The 18814-nt window shown below is 51.4% G+C and overlaps 1 long non-coding RNA gene across 1 annotated transcript; it reads right to left on the reverse strand.

Annotated features, from left to right (window-relative positions):
- Positions 1 to 2936: 2936 nt before the first annotated feature.
- On the reverse strand, positions 2937 to 3566 carry LOC123403964. Its single transcript, XR_006611602.1, has 2 exons — positions 3465 to 3566; positions 2937 to 3366 (listed from the first exon to the last, which is right to left on the reverse strand). It is a non-coding gene; the product is annotated as an uncharacterized LOC123403964 (long non-coding RNA).
- Positions 3567 to 18814: the final 15248 nt, after the last annotated feature.

An 18814-nucleotide genomic window follows, 5' to 3' on the forward strand; every position in this document is an offset into this window, starting at 1 on the left:
ATGACAGGGAGGCCCCACGCGGTAGTTAATATAAATAATAATAAAAATAATGTTTTATTAAATAAATAAATAGATATATTAGTTAAAATAATTAATTAACATAATTAGAGTATGGCACGTGGGTCCCTCGTTGAATTAATCTGATTAATAAATAATTAATCTTAATAAAAACTTGTGCCTATGACGTTCGGGACCCGCAGGTCAGTTGACCGGTCAAATGTTGATGTCAGCATGACATCGCGATGATGTCATAATAGGATTTTACTAAATCTTTTAAATCTGTTTTTAATTCTTAAATAATTAATAAAACTTTGAAAATTAATATTAAATAATCCGTAAGTCAGATCAAAATAATTTCAACATGAAAGTTGATCAGCAAAGCGAGACGAACCCGGATACACGGTCCGTTCGTCTGTCACGCGTCCCTAGCATAGCAAACATGGAACTTTTCCATCGTTTCCAGTATAACCGGTAGTAGCCCGAGACCCGGAAAATATCGTCAGATATTCTTCCGACCCGTCTATGACGGATGTTGCTGCGTTAGCTCATGTCTAGCCTGCATCTTTCCATGTCATGCTTTGTGTTGCATCGGTGCTATTATTTATTGTTTCTTCCCCCTCTTCTTACCGGTAGACCCCGAGACTGACGCTGCTGCCGGGTACATCTACGACCCTGCCGATTAGTCCTTTGCCGCAGAGCAGCAAGGCAAGCAAACTCCCCTTGATCATTCCTATATCGCCTATGTCTTTCTTCCTACTGCTTGCATTAGTATTTTGCTACTGTTGTAGTTAGCTCCTATATCTGATGCATAGCCTGTTTTTGATGAACTGCTACTTTCAGTCCTGTACTTTTAATATGCTTAGTATAGGTGGAGCAGTCATCCCCTCTGACCCCGTAGCTCAGTTGCCCCGCTTGTTTTCAAATCTCGATCTCTGATCGACGAGCCAGACCCGACACAGCACGTTCACCCCCCCTTCGTTGTACGACGCTACAGGGATACTATCGGGTACCGGGGGTGACACCTCGCTAAGTACTCCTGATGATATCTCTGTAGTATAGCTAGTCGGTCGTGGTTATCGAGGGTGATTCCTCTTTCACCATTCCCGATGACGTCTCTGTCGTGCCACCCCGCGAGTGTGGGACCCCCGAGGGTGATTCCTCTAAGCCCACCTTGACGGATACATCGTTCGGAATCCAACGAGGGTGATACCTCGGATTCCCCCGATGTTACAACCACACAGTTACTCGACCATGTTACTGGGATCTTCGGTGATTAGTTGTAAGACGGGTGGATTCCCGCGAGACTGTGTTGCTGGCCTAATTAAAATGCTAATGGATTTGGGTATTTGATCTGGGTTGGTCGGAGACCTTTTCGCACTAACCGGCTACGCGGGAAGAATTATGGGTACTCGGCGTCGCGGTATCAGCCGAAGCTTTTCAGATGCCAGCAGTGTAGCGGCGCGCGCCCGAGTGGTCCCGAGATGCATCGCGCTTGTGATTAAGGGATGCTAGGACTGACGTCGGCCGCCCACGCCACGTGCAGGAGCGTGAAGGGGAACTGGGCCCATGAACCCTTTGTGCTTAGGATTTAGACCGGCGGGCTGGCCTCTCTGATTAGTCTTAGGTGGGGCTGCGACGTGTCGATATTCCGAGGCCGGGCAGGACCCAGAAAAGTATGTCCGACCAGAGTGTTATCGAGCGTGACGGGACATGTGGTGCACCCCTGCAGGGATGAAAATTAACTATTCGGATAGTCGTGTCCACGGTTACAGGACGACTTGGAGTTGTGCCCCGATCTTTTACAACTACAATGGTTACTTAACTGGAACTAGTTTGCCTCGGGATTGCTTCCTCGCAGGGAGTCGAGGGAGGATCTTTAGGCGTGACCTCACTTTAATATTGCTGCAACAATATGACTATTAATGTGTTACCCCCCTGTTCTACTCTCGTCTATTGCTGCAAGACCCTGAAGATGCTAGTCTTCGATAGGACTAGGCCTTCTCTCTCTATTTTCTCGCATTGCTGCAGTCAGTCCACATATAACCCCCTTCTTTGATACTGATGCATAATTAGAATAGTTCTGATGTAAGACTTGCGAGTACTTTGGATGAGTACTCACCGCTGCTTTGCTCCCCCCCCCCCTTGTTCCCTTGATCCGTTTGCTGCGACCAGATGATGAAGCCCAGGAGATGGAGGTCCCCGCCGCCGACGACTGCTACCCCGACGGTGCCTACTACTACGTGGAGGCCGCTGATGATCAGGAGTAGTTAGGAGGTTCCCAGGCAGGAGGCCTCGCCTCGTACGATCGTTGTATCTTTTGTGCTAGCCTTCTCTAAGGCACCCCATGTTTTATGTCTGTACTCAGATATTTGTTGCTTCCGCTGACTCGTGTGTTTTTCGAGCTTTCGTATTCTAGCCCTCGAGGCCCCTGGCTTGTAATATGAAGCTGATGTTATTTTATTTGTGTCTAGAGTTGTGTTGTGATATCTCCCCGTGAGTCCTTGGGTTTGATCGTACGCATTTGCGTGTATGATTAGCGTACGATTAAGCCGAGGGCGTCACAGCGAGGCCGAGGCGGCCGGGGCTCGGGAGGGGCTCGGCACGGCGGGGAGGGAGAGGGCGAGACCGCCGGGGCTCGGAGGGGCGCGAGAGGGCGAGGGCGAGACGGCCGGGGAGCGGCGGGGCGAGGGAGCTGGGCTCAGCATAGCTCTCCTCAGCTCGCCTCCGCGGGGGTGCTGGGCTCAGCTATGCTGAGGCCCTTTTTGCATCAGATGGACCATGCTGAGTAGAGCTCTTACATCCTACCAAACAGACAAAAGTAGGTTGAGAAGGGAATTGCTGCCTTCATGCACCCTTGGTGCAGTTCTTCAACATAAACACCTTCAAGAAAGTAACACACTTATTCACCATCCACATGCAAGCCACATCACAAGTACAAACAAAAGAAAAACATTTTTCAAGCATACAAAATTTATAGCTACTTCTTGATTTCAAATAACTCAAGAAGCAAGAACAAATTCACAACTCTTCATATGGCTTATGAGTGAACAATCTTGCTACTACATCATTTGTGATTTCGTCACTTTATTTGCTTAACACACTATCCTATATAAGCTAGTTTTTTAGGGTTCTATATAAGCTAGTTGGTACCCATTTGTTCGTTATTATAGATGGTTGGAGCCGGTTTTATGCATAACCTGCACAGGCACCCATCAGGAGTACACTCGCTTTTTTTGGCTTGCCTTGTACGTTTCACACATTCATTTTCACAAGTTTTTCTATTACATGGCTTTGTCGATGGGAGAATTTTGTCCACACATGTGAAGAGTTTCATGCTATCATCCATTGATGCATCCACTACCACATCTGCAAAATTTCATGATTAAGAATAGGGATTGTCACAACAAGACCATTATTTGTTGGGAGACATTCTGAACAAATGCATCACATGAACAAATGAGTACCTGATGCTAACATGAGAAATAGGAAGGACAGAAGCAACATCCGGGTAGTCCTCATTTGAACTAGTGTTTGTGTTAAAGGAGCGAATTGCAGATTGTTGTGTGATATGCAAGTTCTAAAGAGGAACAAACGAAATGGCAAGCCATTTTTATAGTGGGTCTACCACATTAAACTATGGACTTGGTGAGATTTGCAAAACTAATAACAAATAAGTGAAATACTATATAATATTAATATATTATATATGTTTATTTCATTTGGTGACATGTATTAAATAATAGTCATTTGTTTATTTGGTATGGTGAGATGTACCACATCAATAGTTATCAATAAATCATGTTTATTTGATTTGGTGACATGTACTAAACTAATAGTCATCAATATAATATATTTAGTGAAATGTACCAAATTAATGGTCGTCTATTTATTTGTTTTGGTGAGATGTAGCACATTAATACTAATCAATAACTTATATTTATTTGATTTGATGACATTTACCAAATTAATAGGCATCAATATGTTCTATTTGTTTGATTTGGTGAGATGTACCAAATTAATAGTCATCAAGTGAAGATATATTCTCAATATTTAATTTTGATGAAGGATGAGCATTCCATGCCACTAGTAATCACATAAATGCAAATGCACAGAAAATGATTCTACATATACAAAAGGTATTTCTATTTTAAACCCCTAGTTTCTTAGTTTGCTCAGTTTTGTCCCTCCTAACTAACATCCCTCACTTTTTCCCTCCATTACTCAACCCACACAAAATGTCCAAAACGGAGTCTTGTCGCTAGGTGAAATCAATTGACCGTTACCTGGCTCAAATACTAAGTAGTGGGACACACCCTACCATGTGGCATTGTCACAAGTGTTTTCAAGGTCTTTTTTTTTGAAAAAGAGGATATACCCCCGGCCTCTGTATCTGGACGATGTATATAGTCATTTTATTAATTATTCACAATGACCTTACTAAGTAATACATTTGTAAGTCTAAAGTCACCATCTTGGCAACACTTAGTCGCTACTTCCTATCCTCTTAATGAAGGGGTCCCGAATGTCCAAGCCTACCAAACAGACATCGCACCAAAGTCTAACATCTAAAGCCGGATGCCCTAGCCCAGCCTCAATACCGGGTCTAGGTCCCACCGGTCTGGCGCACTCTCAGAGGCCACCGCCATCTTCTTTTGCCGATCCATCCCCAAAGCAGGTAGTGACGTGCCGACTTTGCCAGGCCCGTCGTCGATGCCACCATGATGCCATACAACTCTACCATCCTGCACATATCCATCCACACGAGCCCGTCGCGGAAACTCCGCAGCGCCGTGCTGTCGGGATACATCGTCAACCTCGCGGTAGATGTAACACTGCTCCTCCTCTTGTCCCATCCAGCCAGCTCCTCCTCCAAAACGATGCCACCAAGAGAGAGAACGACACAAAAGGCGCTGTCATTGTTCGATCCGGTAGACCCAGATCTGTAGTTTCCCTTGGAATATCTCGATCATGCTGACACAATTGGCAACGGCGATGACTGAACAGGGGAAAGACATCGGAGACGTCGTCATAAACCGATCTGATTGAAGTTGGTGCAATTTTCACCGGAAGTAGCGTCATCAGGATCTCGCCGTTGACCGGATCCGAGTTCACCCTTGCCATGTAGACGTACAGTGTCATTGGAAAGCCGATTGGGGACCTTCGTCCGCCCCACCCCGGCCCTAGCACCCGCCGCCGGCCAGCAAAAGCCGAACTATGATGGATCTGGCCAGGACGCCAGATCCACGGCCACCACCGCCGTCCATCGTATAGCGGTGGATCCCACCGGAGCGCCTTGCCAGCCATGAGTTCGCCGGCTGTCGCCGCACAACCATAAGATCGTCGTGGCTGCCACGTGAGGATCCCGCACGAGGCGTCCCAGCCGCCTCATGGGAGATCCGGCGCAACCCTCCTGCCCTAGCCCTTCTGGAGTCGGGCCCCGTCACAACTGTAGCCAGTGCCGGCGGCAGGGATCTGCCTCGCATGTAAACCAGCGGCATGGAGGATTTGGTCCCCCTGGCGTCGCCCTGGGTGGCGGTGCGAGGGGGTCGGGAGGGAGGGAGACTAGTCAGGTTGTTTCCGGGGTCTACTACACAACTTTATTTTTATAGACTTTGTTAGGCCTCCAAGGACAGAGATTTGTAGGATAATAGTAAATATTTCTTAAATGAATGGCCTAAGATTTATCAATCCGTGAAAGGTGTAGGACGAAGATAGTTTTGTCAAACAACTCTACGTCAAACATAAAAAATCTCCTATGTAGTTAACACATCCAATACAATTGTTAGTTGTATACATCCACTAGTTCGAAAGGAGGAAATCAGACATCGAGTGGCTTGTTTGGTGGGAGCATGCATGAACCATATATACCTAGACCTCTTCTCAGCATAAAAAGGATGGGTAACAAGGCTCGTGAAATGGCAGAGGCTCTCTTTGAAAACACATTGACCTTGATACTTATCTTTGCACACATTTTCTGAGTCTGAGGACCATCTCAAGGCCGACTCCTACGCATCGACCCAAATGAACGACGCTTTTATTCGCATTTTATTCGTTTGGATCGGCTAACAGACATCCGTGTCTGTTTTTGTAATTGGGCCGGTGCTTGTACCCAACACGGCCAGCGACCCATTTTTAGACGACGCGAAGTAAACAGTTTGAAAAATATAAAAACTATTAATTAAACATTTAAAAAAATATAAAAATCAATAAGTAAACATTAATGCCGTCCTCAAAGACCGGCGATAGTCCACATTACATTAAACATAAAATAAAATAAAATAAAAAAGGAGTTGCGCTGTCCTAGGCGTCCTTCTCCTCGTCGTCATCGGGACCGGTGAGGTCGACCAGCGTCGACGCCGGGCCAGTCCAGGGGAAACCCGTCTCCCAGGCGGCCACGACATCGTTCGCAGGTGGATGCACTGGCGCTCGTTGTGCAGCATAGCGCTCCACCTCATCAGCATCGGCCTCACACTCCATCAACTCGATCCGCCGGGCCTCTGCGTCCTCCTCCCTCACCCGCCGCTGTTGTCAATGCTCCATGTAGGCCGCTCCTGCTCCGGCTTCGCACCCGGCCAGATGGTTGGCGCGCTGACCCACTCATGCACCACCCCGTCCCAAGCATACAACTCGGGCCTATGGACGAGTGATCCTGGCTCGGCGGGGGCGGCGGGGCCAGCGGGGGCACGACGCAGTCATTGGCAGCGAAGAGCGCAATGGCCTCCGCCGGCTGCTTCTGGTAGGCCTCCTCATCATCATCATCCTTCAGGCGCGCCTCCTCCTCGATCGCATGTAGAACGGTGGCCAGCGCATTCTGGTATGCTGCCTCCGCCTCCTGGTCTTCATCGTGCACAACGAGTGGCGGCGGCGGTCCGACCACCACATCGTGGATGCCATGTCGCGGACGCCACAGCAGCGTTGCTCCTCGTGCTCCCATGCGAACCAGGCCTCCTAGTCGGGGGAGTCTGCAGCGTACGCAGGGTTGCGCCGCTGCTCTGAAGTCAGCTGCTCCCATCGACGCCTCATCTCCTCCGTATGTGCCCGCGCCAACCACACCACCGCTCTGGATCCAAGTGCCAGTCGTGCGGCAGCGTAACGTCGGATTAGGGGAGGGGGACGCGGTGCTCTCAGTGCCACCTCGCGTGGTGCACTGGTACGCTGACCCGCTGGCGAGGCGGACGGGAAGACGCCGGCGACTAGAGCGCGCGCATGGACATGGACGCCGGGGGACTTGCCCTTGTCTTTCGCAGAGAAGAACCCCATGGTGGTGGTGGCTAGGGTTTGTGGCCCGCGGGGGAACAGGGGTGGTTAGATGGGGATGGGGCGACTTCTGAAGGCGCGCGGTGGGTGGTCGTCGTTAATAAAGACGACGCTGGCTTTAACCGGGTGCCACGTGTGGACGGGCGCGGACATCAGATGGCGCGCGTCGCGTCCGCGCCGACACATTTCAGGCGCAATTTTGGGCCAGAAATGTGGGATTTGGTCATCGTGTTAGGCCTTCATTTTTGTCCGTGCCAACTCAAATGGACGCGGTCGGACAATTTGGGTCGTTTCATTGGAGTTGCTTGGATTCTCTACTTAAATGCAGGCAAGCTCAGCTCTCAATTCCTGCATTTGGTGCAACACAATTTGGATACCCGCTTTTACGAATTTATACAGTTAGTCTGAACCTCAGCTCATATAATGTTAACTGAAATGCAGGAAGTTCGTGACGCGACAAGACGACAACGTGACCATGGCGATCTACGAAGCTAGTTAGACCCTCAGACCTGCTCGAACAACCCCCTCGTCAATTACTCAATTATATCATGGCCATTGAAGCAGATTTCTTCGTCGGCGTCCTGGGATCAACGTGGTGCTACCTCATGGATGGAATGAGAAACGCCAGAGGAAAGGTCATGTCTGGATATTTGGTAAGCAACCTGAAAAGAAGTAATGTCTTATCGATCGTCTTGTAGCACCGGCAAATATAGATGGTGTGGCATAGTTTGTTTGCTTGTCTGTAGAGCAATATAGAAACTTACGAACTAAGCAGGAGAACAGTACTTGTGGTATCTAATCAGGTCCATGTCTTTTGATCTGGTACCCACTGAAGGATATGCATATATATCATCTTAGAGGTTAATATATGCACCAACTCATTGAGAAAAGCGGATGCACTTACTCTATTTTCAGTGGCACGCACAGTGCGGATGAGGGGTACACGAGAGATCCAATTACATAACTGTTATAGTATCATGACAGTAACAGCTACTCCATGCAAAAGAGATTGACAGGCACACATTTCCTGCATCTGAAATAACCTGAACATTTTCGTCCTTTGTTGTCAACCATTTGATTTGCTAAAGATCTCACCAGAAGATCTTTAACCATAATTACCAACTTCAGATAGTGAAACTATGACTATTGGATCATCTCTAAGGTTGAGAACATAACTTTATGTAAGTTCACTGATGTTTGCTTACAATTTAAGCTTTGATCATTTAACTGAAGATTATTTTTTTGCCAGATTTTAAGCCAAGATTCAGTGCATATCAGACCTACGTCATAGGCGATACGGAAAGAATATCAAGCATGCTATTTCTGAATAGAGAAAGGAATAGTATAGCATTTATGTATGCACTCAGATTTCGTCCAAACTTTCCCATGTCATCCCAGAGGTCAATTTGCAGACCCATGCCAAGGGTAACGCACTGGTCCCTGCTCAACCATCCATTCGGCCACTGACTGCTCAAGGAGATAGATGGATGGACCCTCAAATTGAAACTGTAAGAGATGGCACAACGTAGTAGTGTAGTACCGGCCGGGTGAGTGCAACACATCACACGATCTGAATCGGGGTGGTAGTGGCCATGAGCTCACTGCATTTCAGCTTGCTCCCCACTTGAGGTGGGGTGGTGAGGTTCCTTTCGGATCCAAGTCGGCACCAGGTCAGTCGACTGTGCGCGAGGCGGGTCACTGGCGCCTCGGTGGATCCATTGACCTGGTGATTCAGCTTGGATGAGAGCAATGCAACAGTGGGTTCAGTCAGCAAATGATTTTTGTTTGTGGGTCAGTGGGTGTAATTGTGTGCATTGGATTGGGATGCATTGAAATTCAGAAAGCAGTAGAAGTGCACTGCATTTTTCTCTTTCCGAAGAAAGTGTGTAAACTGCTGCAATGTAACGACCAAACCTCGAAGGATTTGAGTCTCTGTGCTTTACTGTGCTAGTCCCTGGATCGACTCGCTAGCACACACAGTATAGATGAAAACCAGAATAGCAAGTGCATCATTTATAATAACATATGATTCAGAATTTATAAAATATAACAATCTGCATAGCACTTAGCTAGCTTTATTCTAATAAACAGCGGAAAAGTAACAGAATAATAACGATGAGTCCCATCATAGCCCACTGGCGATGTTGAGTGAAGACTCGCGACCCTAACGGTACCTTACTCCTCGTCTGAATATCCTGCAACATGATACGTTGCAGCCATATAGGTCAATACTTTGAATGTATTGGCAAGTTACACAAGAAAGATAATATAACAGACCTACATGTATATGCATAGTATAACAAAAGAAAGGCTGACGGTTATTTTGCAGAAAGCTGATTTTATCCTCATAGCTACCTAATAGTCAAGTTTTAATTTGTTTGCTACAATACTTATATATGGTTGAATTGGCATCTCCAACTCCAACCTATTACCATTATTAAGTTTCCCATCAAGTTTTATTAAGTGTGTCATCTGTCAAGATCATCCAACAACTGTAATGACCTAGCTGCTCAAAATTGTCCATAACCGGGGACACGGCTAATCATGATTAGTTTATACACTCTGCAGAGGTTAGTACGCTGTACCCACTGGACTCAACCCGAAGATTGAGACGAAGTCTTTCAGAAGCAGTCACCTAGTCCCACAGGAGGCCCATCCCACCTATCATAGCTACATCAGCTGGCACATCCGGGTAAGGTTTCCACGACTGATCAACTAAGCCAGAGCCCATAATAGCCAGTGGTCGCACAAGGAAGCTACTAGTCACTAAGTTTGTTTAATCTTTTTGAACCTGAGCGGCATTCCACTTACATTCAGAGGGTACAAACCATGATGTTCTTGAAACCACCCAGCAATACCATATCCGCCCAGAGGTGTATTATATCCTGAATTAGTACTCAATTTATTTTGTAGTAATCCTCACATAATCTCAATGAATACAGGAACCAATCCCCGTCTACATAGCATAGCAAAACTACAAATACCACGATCTTCGATGACGAGGGGATATAGCTTAATAGCATAGCAATGATAATATTCCTATACATGCATAATTTTCATAGGGTGGTATAATACTACATGCATAGAAAAATAATAGGTAAAGGATGATCAACATGTAACTTGCCTTGATTCTGGTTCAGAAGGTCACACTCCTGACAATAGTTTGCGTCGCACTCCGCATAGTCTACACGTTGCAAACAATCACACCAATCAATCACCACAATCACATAACACCAAATAAAACCATCGGCAATAAAACAACTTGTTTTAAAACCAAAGCATAAATAGCATGGCAGCAGGTATAAAATCATCTACGTGCTGATACGATGACAACGCAAAAAGAATCAACTAAATCAGATTTACGGTTTGCAAAATATGGTCTTCGGTAGGTTTAAAATAATCTGTTTTAACAAAACAAAAAAATTCGTAAAACTGAAAACTACTGGTTCTAACATGTTCTACTCATCAATACGAGATCACAGGAAAAAGAATTTCCTGAATCGGAGTTACGAGTAAAAAGATAAACGCGTTTCAAAATTATACCGAGAATCTGACAGAGTTAAAAACAGATTAAAAATAGACTAAATTTCGTCCTGAAGCTGTTCATCGGGGTTTGATGAATCCGCTCGTGCGTGCGTTCTCACCACGAACAGCGGGGGAAAACGAAACCGTCTCGGTGTGGTGCCTCCGATGGTGCTTCTTCGGTGGCGGTCGGACAAACTCCGGTGACGTGCGCAAACTCCGGTGAACGGCTTCGCGAACTCCGGTGGATGGTGAGGTGTTCCGGCGATGGCGGCTCCGGCGTCGGCGCGGTGAGGGGCGGCTCCTCTGCGATCTAGGCGAGATGGGGTCTGGCTCAGATCGAAAACGACAGCAGGGGATCGAGCTCCTGGAACTTTTGTCCTCGCGATGGAGTCGTGGCTGTGCTCGGTTTCCTGCCAGAAAACGGCTCAGGGTCGTTTGGAAAACGGAGTGGGGCTCGGTCCAGCTGGCTAGGTGGGGCTGGTGGTGCGCTGGGTATGTGGGGCTTGGCCTTGCTGGCTCGTGTGCTGGTGCAAGGGGAACGATGCTAGGTTGCCTGGGAGGCAACGTTCCTGGAAGCCTGGGGCGATGGGTGCTGGCTGGGCTGAGCCTTTGGCTCGGCCTGGCCAGCTAGTTTTTTTTTTTTTAAGTAAAACCACAAAAAAAAGGTATTAAAATAATATATATACATATATTATTAAAGAAAAAAACAAATAGAAAAAAAATAACGATAATATACGTATACAAAAATACCTACATATGTATATTAAAAATAAACGCATATAGTAATATATATATATAGGTATATATAGATACATATATTAAAATCTAATATAGATATATATATAAGTATAAAATAAATATCCTAATAAATACTAAAGGAAACCTAGTTCCACCTAATGCAACTTTTGAAAATAGCTTTTGCAATAGGCCACACAAATAGCATTTAAAAACTTAACTAAAAATAATTTCAGGCATTATAAGATTTGCGTAACCAAGACAATAACTCCAAATGACATTTTAAACATCATAAACTTTTTATTTCACACGGAAGAAGTCATATTATCTTCACTCAAATAAATTGCCCGAAGTTGCAAAATGAATAAAATTCTCAGAAGAGCAAAAGAATGCATAAAAATATGAGATGCATATGAATGATCTATTAACATCCGAATTTAGGAAAATTGGGATGTTACATGCAATGGCAATGTTTAGGTACCAGATAGTCGAAAAGACACACTGGGACACCGTTCCCAAAATCAGATAGTGGCATATTCTCATGCGAGTGCCATCCTTACCTGACAGGTGGAGATTCTTCGTAGCAGCATGGAGAAACTGGTATGTTCTTCCTGTCCACGGAACTCAAGCAAAAGACAGAGATCAAGAGAGTGCAATCTTCTCCTTTTTCTGAGTGGAATGCATCTTTTCATCTAGATTCTAGACTGTAGACTACCATCAACTCAGTTTTGTTCTCCAAATTGTATACAAAAGAAAAGGTCGACCGCTTCACAGCATCAGATGGCAAAAAAGCAGGCAAACTACCAACAGTTTCAGTCGCCTAGGACAAGACCCCCAAACCCCCTCGCCAGGTCAGCAGCATGGTTTTCACTTTCAGTGAGATTTCAATGAAATTCAGTGAATTTCATTAATTTCAGTAGACACTGAAATGTTACGTTTCGGCTAAAATATTTCAGCAATTTCAATAGTAGACTGAAAGTCAATTATTTTCATTTTTTTAATAAAAAATCAAATATTTAATAAATTCAAGTGAATATTTCGGCCCTATGGCAGAAATGCAAACTGAAATTACTGAATTTTAGTGATTTCGTTGGGTGCTAAAATTTTGTCTAAACTGAAACTGAAACCACCCAGCACACGGCAGAGGACCAAAACTTTTCCAGCAAAAAAATGGCCTCCAGAATTCTTCATGCTGAAACATGTTCTCCCTCCCACTCCCCTCCCCGCTCCCTAGCCTAGCCTAGCCTAGCCCACCAGCCTCGCCGCCGTCGAATCCCCGCCGGTAGCCCTCCCCTTCCCTCCCCCCCCCCCCCCCCGGCGATGGCCTCCGTCGATGCCCGTTCCAGCGACTCCAGCCCCGACGGTCGCATCCGTTGGAGCGGCTCTGCGGGCGAATCCTCTGTCTCGCGCTCCTACTGCGAGGTCGTCAGCACCCCACCGGCCCCGCACTGCCCCCCCTCGCCGGCCGCGCCGCGCCCGGCCCTTACTTCTTCGGCCCTGGTGCCGCTCCGCTCGACCGCGCCGGCCGCCCGCGTTTCGGCCGCCGCCCGCCTGTGACCACGCTCGGAGGTCCATCGCGTTTCCGGCGGCCCTGTACTTGACGCCGATGGATTCCAGCAGCCGCGGCGGAGGAACCGTCGCCCGCGCGCGCGTCGCGCGGCCACCCCTCCCTACCAGCGCCGTCGTCGCAGCCCCTCGCCCGAGGACGTCGCCGGCCTGTGCTTCAGGTGCCTGGAAGCCGGACACCGGGTGCGGGCCTGCACCAACCCCGTGCGCTGCCGTCGCTGCCTCATCTCCGGCCACGAGTCCAGTTGCTGCGAGACGCTGCTGCCCGGTGACCACCGTGTGCAGCCTCCGTCGGTTCACCGTTCTGTGCCTGACACCCCGCCGCGCAACCCCCCTCCTCAACTCCCCCGCGATGCCGCTCCGCCACGCAACACCACACCGCCCCCGCCGCCCGCCTCTGCGCCGGCGCGTGTCACCGTCGCTCGTTCCATCGAGATGGAGGAAGCGGAGGAGGTGCTTGCGCGTGGCATGGTGGCCACCATCACCGGCACCAGGCCCTCTGTCTCCCCGACTGACGTGGAGGCAACCTTGCATGCCATGTTCGACCTGCAGCCTGGCGACTTCACTGTGCACAAGCACGCCCCAGAGGACTTTCTCATCATCTTCTCCTCGCGGCTGATCATGGACCGGATGGTCGGCGACCACCTCATCAACGCCGCCAACTTCACCCTGCTGCTCCACCCTTGGTGCAAGCTCGCCCACGCCACTGCTGGGAGCTTTGCATACTCTGTGCAGCTCGAGCTCCGCGGCATCCCGGCGCAGGCATGGCACCTGTCCACGGCCGAGCACATCCTTGGGACTGGCTGTTGGGTTGAGCGGCTGCACCCGGACACGCGTTCCCGCGCTGATCTTGCCACGTTCCGGCTCACCGGGCGTGTGCGGGACCTGGCCTCCATTTGCCGGGATGCCATCCTGGAGATTGTCGAGCACGCCCCCGGCATCCAACCTGACCCGCACCCTGGAGTACCCCATCTCCATCCGGCTAGTGAGGTCCGCTGCCCTTCCCAGGGTGGTTGATGCTACTGCCAAGGGTGATGGCAATGGCGATGGCGAGGCTCATGGCAGCACGCACGACCCCGCAGGCCGTGGTCATGGACGCGGGCAGCAACGCCGTCGTAGCCGGAAACGTCGCCGCCCAACCTCCGCCCTCGACGGACGCGCCGACGGCATGGCGGTCAACTCCGTCGGCTGGACTTGCTCCAGTGGCCGCCTACGGGCCGATGGCGAGGCGGTCGACCCTGGCTGGCTGGCGTCCCGCACCGCCACGGCTGCGCATGCGCCTCCGCCCGTACCGTCCCATGCCAGATGCATGGATGCATGGCCGCAGGCTGGGGCCCACCCGCCTAGTCGCAAAGCCAAAAGAGGAAAGCGTGGCGGAAAGAAAAAGCGCGCCAGGATTCAGGCTACACTGGCCAAAGATGCAGCTGCAGCGGATCCCAGGCCGACCGAGTCGCCCACCCCAGCGTTGGTGCTTGCCACCCCGACAGCGGGCAACAGCCAATTGGCGCCCGCCCGCCCTCCTCCTGTAGTCGGGCCCGCAACAACCCGGTCTCTCGCGTCGCCGTACGCGCAGGGAGACAGCCCCTCTGGTGATGGACCCACCATGGCCAATGCTTGCGCGCTTGGGGATCCGGACGGCTTATCCTCTGCCAGTGAGGTCCCGGACTCGCTCCTTGTGGCTCCCGAGGCTGATCCGCTGTCGGGGCAAAGCGATGCTTTGCCCTCGTCAACTCCTGTGGCTGATGAAGTAACTGCTGCTTTGCATGCCGGCCCCGCCACTGCGACGCGTGATGCAGCGCCCTCGTCCACCCCCGTGGCCCTGGCTGATCTGCATGCCACCCCCTCCTCGCCAACCTGGGACGCGGGTCGTGTGATTCCATCCATCGCGCCTTCGCCCCCTCCTGCCGCTGCCATCGGGGACGCTGACTTGGGCTGCCCCTCCCCCGCGGCCCAGGAGCCCAGAAGCATACTACAAAGGCCCACGCCTCCTGATGCCCATGCCAACAGGCCCACTTCCCCAAGCCCGTCAATGCTGCAATCCACCCCTGTGTCCCATGCGCCTTAGATGCGCAGCGCATGGCGTTTTGCCACGCCGCCAATCACTCTGCGACGAACTAGATAGCCGGCCTCTGTCAGCTCCTGGACCCTTGGGGACTTCCTCGCCGCGGCAACAAAGAACACTTGCTCTACCCTCCCCGACCCTGCGCGCAAACGATGCCGACAAACCCTGAACTTCTCGCCGCGCCGCGGACGATCTGCCACCGCTGCAAAGGCCAAGCCCGCGCGTGCCGCCCACCGCTGAGCGCCGTGCGCAGGTCCAGATACTGCGCACCCTTGGCATCATCGGCACCGATCAGGTGATCTCCGCCGAGGCCATGAAGGCAAACGATGGGGTCTTTGCTGCGTCCCTCTCTCATGCCGTGTTGACGGCCATTGTCGCGCTCCTTGGCCGCGCGCTACCCGTCGACCCGTCCACGGCGCGTGTCACCACGGTGATCTCGGGCAGCCCGATCGAGGCCTAGCCGCACCGACGCGTGCCCATTCGTCGACCTCTGCCTGATGGATCACGGCCTCAAAATCATCAATTGGAACGTTCGCGGCCTCAACGCCCGTGCCAGATGTACGGCAGTTCGCTCGCTCGTTGTAACTTCCAGCGCTTCGATCGCTTGCTTCCAAGAGACTAAAATGGAATTCGTCTACTCGTCGACTGTCCTTGAGACGTTGGGATCTGAGTTTGATGAATATGTTTATATCTCAGTGAACGACACCCGTGGTGGGATCCTGCTGGCTTGGAAGAGCGGGGACGTGACGATCACGGACCCGATGTTCACCACCAACACCATCTCCGCCCGGGTTACGACACCGGGTAGCACGAGCGTGCCGTGGTGGCTCTCTATCGTCTATGGCCCCCAGGACAACAACAGCAAGATCGCTTTTCTGCAGGAGATCCGTGACGTCCGCGACGCATGCCCCGTCCCATGGCTCATCTGCGGGGACTTCAATATGATCTACCGTGACGAAGACAAGAACAACGGCAATCTCAATCGGAGAATGATGGGGCGGTTCCGACGCGTCCTCAACGACCTCGCGCTCAAGGAGATTTACCTCAGCGGTCGGGGCTATACATGGTCCAACGAGCAGAGCCCGCCCACCTTGGTCCATCTCTATCGAGTGATGTGCTCCACGGACTGGGATGAGTTGCACGGCGAATGCCATCTGCGTTGCCTGGCCTCGGTCGTCTCGGTTCACTCCCCCCTCTTGCTCGGTTGTTCGCCTCTCCCATCAAAGCACCGACGATTCCACTTCGAGGAGTACTGGACTCGTCTCGCCGGTTTCCCGGAGATCGTGGCGGCCTCGTGGCATTCGGTGGACGACGCCGACCAGTTTCGGCGGTTCATGCGGCGCATGCAGGCCACAGCGCGTAAGCTCACCAGCTGGAGCGCGCGTTCCGTTGGCAACGTGCGAGACCAGCTTGCGATCTCTCATGAGCTGCTGCTCCGCTTCGATGCCGCGCAAGAACAACGGGCCCTATCACCGCATGAGGACTGGCTGCGTCGTCAACTCAAGCTCTCCTACCTTGGCCTTGCTTCTCTTGAGCGGACGATCGCCCTGCAACGCGCACGCATTGCTTCTCTCAAAGATGGCGACGCGAACACTATGTTGTAACATCGCCAGTGCACATATTGCAAGCAGAAGAACTGGATCCATGGCATCTCTATCGACGACGCCATACTCACTGATCCTAGCGACATGGCCGTGACCACTTTCGAGCACTTTGATAGCCGGATTGGGACGGACGTGCAACGTGACTGCACCATTGACCTGTCGCAATTCATTGAGCCCTCAAACCTGGAAAACCTCGACGCGCCATTCAGCGAAGATGAGATTTGGCAAGCCATCAAAAGCTTGTCGTCTCGCAAGGCGCCCGGCCCCGACGACTTCACCGCGGAGTTCCTCCGCTCCTGCTGGCCGGTCATCAAGCACGACCTCCGATGGGTCTTCGACCAGGTTTATGCGCTGCGTGGACGAGGGTTTAGCTGCCTTAACTAGGCGCTAATTACGCTCCTCCCCAAGCGCGCCGATGCCAATGGCCTGGGAGATTATAGGCCCATAAGCCTAATTCACATTGTCGCCAAGGTCCTGGCCAAGCTGCTTTCGCTCCGCCTAGCTCCCAAGCTCAACAATCTTGTTAGCAACGTCCAGAACGCGTTCATCCCCGGGCGAAGTCTTCACGACAACTTCATCCTAGTGCGTCAATCTGTGCGGCTATTGCATCAGCTTGGTGCCCCTCACGTGCTTATGAAGCTTGACTTGGCGCGGGCTTTCGACTCCGTCTCGTGGCCTTTCCTGTTCGAGGTGATGCGATGCCATGGCTTTGGAAATCGCTTCCTTGGTTGGATCGCCCTTCTCCTGTCGTCGGCCAGCACCAAGGTTCTCCTCAACGGCAACTGTGGACCCACAATTTGGTACCGCTGTGGACTGCGCCAAGGTGATCTAGTTTCCCCGCAGCTCTTCGTCCTTGTTGTCGATACATTGGGCAGGCTCTTCCATCGCGCGGTCGAGCTCCGAGTCATGCAGCAGCTACACCTGCGCCGCACCATCCCTACCATATCCCTCTACGCCGACGACGTAATTCTCCTGTGCCACCCCTCGCCGGATGATATCGCGGCGGTGAAGGAGATCCTGCAGCTCTTTGGGCGCGCCTCTGGCTTGCACGTGAACTTCCAGAAGAGCGCTGCGGCCCTCATCCGATGCGACACCGTGGACGCTGCTCATGTTGTCGCGCACCTGGGATGCCCCATCGTCAAATTCCCGCTTACTTACTTGGGCATCCCGCTCACGCTGCGTCGCCCCACTGCTGCCCAGCTCCAACCCGTCGTCGACAACGTCGCCGGGAAGCTGCCCTTCTGGAAGGCTTGGCTCATGAACAAAGCCGGCCGCCTTGCCTTCGTCAAGGCTGTCTTGAGCGCGATCCCCATTCATCAGCTCCTTGTGCTTGCGCCGCCAAAGAAGACCATCAAACTCTTGGAGAAGATTGAAAGAGGATTCCTTTGGGCTGGCCGTGCCGAGGCCAATGGAGGCAATTGCCACGTCAACTGGCGGCGCGTCTGCCGGCCTATCCAGTTCGGTCGCCTCGGCGTTCACGACCTCGAGCGCATTGGCCTCGCCCTTCGCATGCGGTGGCAATGGCTCAGCCGACTCGATGATGGCAGGGCCTGGAGCGGCCTTGACCTGCAATTCACGCCCGAGGAGCGCGCGCTCTTCTTCGCCTCCACTACCATGACTATTGGCAATGGCCAACGCGCCCTGTTCTAGGAGGACAGATGGATCAACGGGCGTGCGATCCGCGAGATCGCGCCTCTCCTTTTTGCTCTCATCCCCAAACGGCGTCGCAAGTCCAGAACTATTGCGGACGGCCTTCATGCAAACCAATGGGCCACGGACATCCACGACATGATTGGCATCCCGGAGATTGGAGAATATCTGCGCCTCTGGCACATGCTCGCCGAAACTGCCCTCACTGACGCACCGGACTGCATTCGCTGGAAGTGGACCGCGAACGGCGAGTACTCCGCCAAGTCCGCATACCTTGCCACTTTTCAGGGCTCCTCTAGATGCCACGCTTGGAAGCTTACCTGGAAGTGCTGGGCACCGCCTCGAGTGCGCTTCTTCCACTGGCTTGCCAACCTCGATCGGTGCTGGACAGCCGACCGCCTCGCGAGGCGCAACC

Source organism: Hordeum vulgare, chromosome 6H (assembly GCF_904849725.1).
Source record: "Hordeum vulgare subsp. vulgare chromosome 6H, MorexV3_pseudomolecules_assembly, whole genome shotgun sequence".
NCBI lineage: Eukaryota > Viridiplantae > Streptophyta > Magnoliopsida > Poales > Poaceae > Hordeum > Hordeum vulgare.